The sequence below is a fragment of the Sorex fumeus genome, unplaced genomic scaffold (genome assembly GCF_029834395.1).
Source record: "Sorex fumeus unplaced genomic scaffold, SorFum_2.1 ptg000039l, whole genome shotgun sequence".
NCBI classification, from domain to species: domain Eukaryota; kingdom Metazoa; phylum Chordata; class Mammalia; order Eulipotyphla; family Soricidae; genus Sorex; species Sorex fumeus.
In genome coordinates, this window is record NW_026606096.1 from 14,510,044 (window position 1) to 14,516,364 (window position 6,321).

Below are 6,321 nucleotides of genomic sequence, written 5' to 3' on the forward strand. Positions count from 1 at the left end.
CCCCAAAAATCTTTACCTTTCGTTTTTTGGCTTCGGAACCACACCCAGCAGTGCTCAAGACTTACTCCTGGCTCTATTCTGAGATCACTCTTGGTGGTGCTCAGGTGACCACATGGGGTCTAAGCCACATTGGCTGTGTGCAAGGCAAGCACCCTACTTGCTGTCCATTCGCTCCAGCCCCTATCATTTTTCTGAAGACAAAAGTGGTAAGATGAGCATCTGCGAAGAGACACTTGGGTCACATAAATAAACTTATAATTAATCTAATAATCTAACCAATAGCATTTTCCCATCTCTCTTCTACTAACATGTCGGTTTTCCTTTGGGGAGTTAGGCCCTCAATTGACATGGCTAAATAAAGGCTCTGTGTAAACCAAACTACCTCAGTGCTTTCATGGGCACACAGGAAAACTGTCCTGTCCAAGACACTCGCATGAGGTGGGTCATGAGAAATGTTCTGGCCAATGAAACGCAAGCAGAAATGCTGCAAATGACCTGAAAACCATCCCTCCCGCCCTCCAGTCTTCTATCAGTGCTGACATAAGAGAGGTGACTTATCATGATCTCAGAGAAGGAAGCAAAACAGGGTCATGGAGTTACCACGTAGAAAAAAAACACATTACAGAGACTCCTCACTGTGAGCAGCCCGGATCTGAGCAAATTCCATGCTGGAATTTGCATGAATGGAAAGTGAAGTGTTGCTGTATTAGCCAAGTCCCTGGTTCCCAAAAGTTTACGGCCTACTCTGGGAGATAAGATATAAACCGTTAAAGGAAAAACAACATTAAAATAACTACTTCTGTAGTATTCTGAGCATCTGTCATGTAATAATATATAATCCTGACTATAAACAAGCCAGGTAGGAAATATTTATTATCCCCAGTGTGGGAAAAAGAAACTGGGGCACTGCTTGCTTTAGTCACTTGCTCAAGAGCACATAGCTAGAGATCGGCAGATCTGGGAATTGAGCCCAGATTAGTCAGACGCCAGAGTCTACATTCTTAAATATTCTCTGCTGTATAATACTAGGCAGTTGATATTTTTTCAATGCCTATTTGTTCAATAAAAACAATAGCAACAACAACAACAAAAAACTGACAAACACTAGTGGGGTGTATGAAAACGTGTCTATTTTTCTTTCTTTTTGGGTCATACCCAGAGATGCACAGGGCTTACTCCTGGCTCTGCACTCAGGAATTACTCCAGGCGATGCTTGGGGGACCACATGTGATAGTGGGAATCAAACCAGGGTCAGCCGCATGCAAGGCAAATGCCCAACCCGCTGTGTTATCACTCCAGCCCCAACTTGCTGTGTTATCACTCCAGCCCCAACAAGTCTATTCTTAAATCTAATCACACATGATGTAAAGTTGAGACACATCTGCAGAGAAATCGTGTGCAGTGCACTATGTTACTCAACATAAGAAGCAAAGGAAGAGGAAGCAAACTGGACAGTGAATGTCATCCATAATAGCCTGAGAACTTGGGCCACTTTCATTCTTAACCAGATTGAGTTTCCTAACAATCACAGGAAGTATATTCTCTAATCGTCTCTCCATCACAGAGGAGAGGGTAGCACAGCGTGGCAAAGACTTGCTTCTGCAGCCAGTAAGAAGCTAAACCAAGATCCACATCCACACTGCCTGGTTTCCAAGCCCATACTCTCCCTGCTAATCTGTCATGCCTTGTAACTCAGCATAAAGAGCCCAGCATCTGTCTCTGGGATTTCAAATGCTGCCATTTCTGGCCATACGATTCCTGTCTTATTTCTCTTAGCCTTAATTTCCTTATCCCCAAAGTGGTGCTTGTTATTGATATTATCATTTTAATTATCACTAGAGAATGAGACAAACAAAAAAAGTGAAGAAAGACGTGATCCATGCAAGCACACAGAGACAGAAAATCCAAAGATGTAGGTCAGCCACAAGAAATGACTCAATTCATCTGGTCAGCTAATTGTAGTCATGGCTGGACAAAAAAAAAAGAGTTTGTTCATTATTGTTTCAGGAATCTTTCCATTGGTGAGCATTTTCCTGGCCTATTTAGGTAATCCTTGCCCATGATATCTCTAGGATCCTTCTTTTCCAACTTCAGTTTGCTAGCTTCATTCTCTTTCGTTTCTATATTTCATCTAGAAAATCCCATTGGATAATGCTTTTTATATTTTTGGCAAAGGACCTTTATATTCTTCAAAGAGGAGCTCCTAAAAGGCAGCTCATATAGAGAAGGGACCACCAAGTAAAGGATGCTTGAAGGACCCGCTCGGGATGGGAAATGTGTGCTGAAAGTAGACTATAGACCGAACATGATGACCACTTAATACCTGCATTGCAAACTACAACGCCCCAAAAGGGGGGGGGAAGAGAGAGAGAGAGAGAGAGAGAGAGAGAGAGAGAGAGAGAGAGAGAGAAAGGGGATCCACCTGTCACAGAGGCCATGGCAGCGGAAAGGGTGGGAGGGGGATTGGGGGTTGGGGGTGAGACCAGGGGGGTTGGTGGGAAGGATACTGGGAACATTGGTGGTGGAGAATGGGCACTTGGTGGAGGGATGGGTACTCGATCTTTGTATGACTGAAACATAAGCACAAAAGTTTGTAATTCTAACTGTATCTCATGGTGATTCATTAAAAAATAAAACTTAATCAATTAGTTAATTAATTTTTTTAAAAAAGGGAGCTCCTATATAAAATGGATGGTGAGGGGGGCTGGGAGGGGCACGGGGGGGCGAACTCAACCTTTCTTGCTGACTAGGATCACTCCATAGCATAATTCCAAGTTACCAAAGATCCTCTTCATACTGAGGATGAAAATGGTATGAAATTAAGAAAGTGAAGGAGACAGCATGTTTGGAAAACAATAGACACCATTCTCAGCAGGGATGTCATAAAGAATTTCATGGAGCACTTATGAAATTCTTTCACTTGGTCACTTGACATCCCGCTATTCAAACTTTAAGACCTGAAAAATATACTGTTCTTGAAATGAGCACAGGAGACCCAGGAAGAAGAAGCCATTCATTATTATTATTATTATTATTATTATTATTATTATTAGTGAATCACCATGAGATACTGTTACATACTTATAAACGTTCATTTTTGCATTTCAGTCATACAATGATCGGTTACCCATCCCTCCACCAGTGCCCATTCTCCACCACCAATGATCCCAGTACCCCTCCCACCTTCCCACCCCCTCCCCCTCTCCACCCTGCCTCTGTGACAGGGCTTTCCCTTTTGTTCTCTCTCTCCTTTTGGGTATTGTGATTTGCAACCAAGGTATTGAGTGGCCATCATTTCTGTTTAGTGTGCTCATATGCTAGCTTACCTCAGCATTGGATCATACCTGACAAAAGTGCTGGATTTGTTGTCATTACTAATTGCATGATGGAACTGAAATGTTTTCCCACATATTCTGCTTTCTAAAGTAAGCAGCTGCTTTGGGTTGATTGAAGAAAATCAGTCCAAACAGTAAAGTAAATCAGGGTAAATGGCTATAAAAAAATGACAGAAAGGAAACAAAAGAAGTCACTCTCATCTCTTTTCTCTATGGCATCAAAGTCAATTTCTTTCTTATCAATCTCTTCCAAATGCAGTCAGCAAAACATATCGTTCTAATTCTTTTTGTGGGGGGGGTATTTTTAACTCCTCAGTGAATGTTTTTCTTTTCTAAATTCTAAGCCTAGTTCTTGCCAATTGCTTTCCTTTTCAATTTTTTTTAATTGAGGTGGGATGCCACACCCAGCTCTGTTCAGGGGTTACTCCTAGCTCTGGGCTAAGGGATCACTCCTAACAGGGCTCAGGGAAATATATAGGGTGCTAGAGATGGAACCTGAGTTGACCGTGTGCAAGTAGGGTGCCTTACCTGCTGTCTATCTCTCTGGTCCCACCAATTCCTTTCTAATGTATTCAAAAGCACATAGATGTCTAGTCCCACAACAAGATGACATTTCAATTAAATCCAATTTAAAAATTATGCAAAATAGAAGACATTGGTGAACCCAAAGAGCTCGATTTAAGAATGTGTAAAATACTTGAATACTTGAATAAGATGTCACGAAGAATATAGAAATACATGAATAATAAATACATCAAAGTGTTCAAGGTTAGTGCGAGCCGAGAGCGAGCGGTCGTGGGCGCTGTCGTTGCGTGCGCCGCCTCGTGGGTTCCGAGCGACCTAGCGGACACCGAGCGGGCAAAGATGACCGAGTACATCCGAGTCACGGAGGAGGACGAGAACGACGAGCCCGTCGAGATCCCGTCGGAGGACGATGGCACCGTGCTGCTGTCCACGGTCACGGCGCAGTTCCCGGGCGCCTGCAGCCTGCGCTACCGGAACCCCGTGTCGCAGTGCATGCGCGGCGTGCGCGCACCTGGTGGAGGGCATCCTGCACGCGCCCGACGTGGGCTGGGGCAACCGGGACTACGTGGTCAACTACCCCAAAGATGACAAAAGGAACATGGAGTAGTCTGATGCTTCGTCGGAGGTGAAGGTGAAAAGGGCCGTGCAGAAGACGTCTGACCCCATCGTGCTCGGCCTGCCCTGGAAGACCACCGAGCAGGACCTCAAGGAGTATTTCAGCACCTTCGGGGAGGTCCTCATGGTCCAGGTAAAAAAAAAGATATCAAGACTGGTCACCAAAAGAGGGTTTGGCTTTGTGTGGTTCACGGAGTATGAGACCCAAGTGAAGGTGATGTCCCAGCGACACATGATTGATGGACGGTGGTGTGACTGCAAACTTCCAAATTCTAAGCAAAGCCCGGATGAGCCTCTGAGGAGCAGGAAGGTGTCTGTGGGCCGCTGCACCCAGGACCTGACTGCCGACGAGCTGCGGCAGGTCTTCTGCCAGTACGGGGAGGTGGTCGATGTGTTCATCCCCAAGCCCTTGGGGGGGGGGGGGCGTTTGCCTTCGTCACATTTGCAGATGATCAGGTGGCCCAGTCCCTGTGTGGCGAGGACCTGATCATCAAAGGCATCCTCTGCGTGCATATCTGCAATGTGGAGCCCAAGCACAATAGCAATAGGCAGTTAGAGAGAAGTAGAAGATTTGGTGGTAATCCGGGTGGCTTTGGGAACCAGGGCGGGTTCGGGAACAGCCGGGGCGGCGGGGCGGGGCTGGGCCACAAGCAGAGCAGCAACATGGGGGGCGGGATGAACTTCGGCGCCTTCAGCATCCACCCGACCATGAGGGCCACGGCCCAGGCCGCCTTGCAGAGCAGCTGGGGCATGATGGGGATGCTGGCCAGTCAGCAGAACCAGTCGGGCCCGTCAGGGAACAACTTGAGCCAGGGCAACATGCAGAGGGAGCCCAACCAGGCCTTCGGCTCCGGGAACAACCCGTACAGCGGCTCCAACTCAGGCGCCGCCATCGGGTGGGGGTCGGCCTCCAATGCGGGCTCCGGTAGCGGCTTCAATGCATGGACTTCAGCTCCAGCATGGACTCGAAGTCGTCGGGCTGGGGCATGTAGGCTGGGCTGGTCAGTTAGACGCTAGAGACTGGTGGGAATTCAAATTTTTCTAAACTCATCGTAAATATATTGTAAGATACATACGCACTAAGAATTTTCAAAATTGTTTTTTTTTCGGTGTGGAGTATATTCAGGAGTATTTTTGACATCTTTCATTTAGAAAAAGAAGAAAAGCTAAAGGAATTTTCTAAGTTTTGTTACATAACGGGTTGAACTCTTGAGTGTTTGAAAGTGAACTGCTGTTAGCCTGACAGGTAAACCAACACCACAATTGCTATCAAGAGGCTTCTCCTGTAATTATTTTATCCCTGGACTTGTCACCTGAATTATTTGCATGTTCAAAGTGGAACCCATTGTTTAGAGCTGCAGTCTTTCCTCCTCATTTTAATTTGAACCCCACCATACAGATTTTCTCCGTAGGAAGGTCCCTGGAGATCGTGGTGTTGCAATGTTTGGTTCTTTTCTTTCTGTTCAATTTCTTAACGCTTGTCTCCCCTCATATGCGAGAGTACGATATGAAGCCTTCATTTAATCTCTGCAGTTCATCTCATTTCAAATGTCTGTGGAAGAAGCACTCACTGACAGGAGTGCTGTACTCACTGCGCCGTCGGGCTCCGTCCGCTGCTTTGCCCACGCACGCAAGAGCTCGTCCCCACGCCGACAGGCTTCGTCTCTGACGGTGGGTGTCCCATTTTTATCTGCTACTCTTTCTTTCCTGGAGTCGGATCAACGCTGTGACGGCAAGGCTGTGCTGTGAACCAGAAGGCTGTCTGAACTTCTGAAACCTTGTGTGGGATTGATGGTGGTGCCGGGGCATGAGACGCTGGTATGAGCGAGGACAGGAGAGCGTGTGC

General features: G+C 46.4%; 1 pseudogene; it reads left to right on the top strand.

Annotated features, from left to right (window-relative positions):
* The first annotated feature begins 4,199 nt into the window (after nucleotides 1-4,199).
* Nucleotides 4,200-5,467, top strand: LOC130028078 (TAR DNA-binding protein 43-like; annotated as a pseudogene).
* Nucleotides 5,468-6,321: the final 854 nt, after the last annotated feature.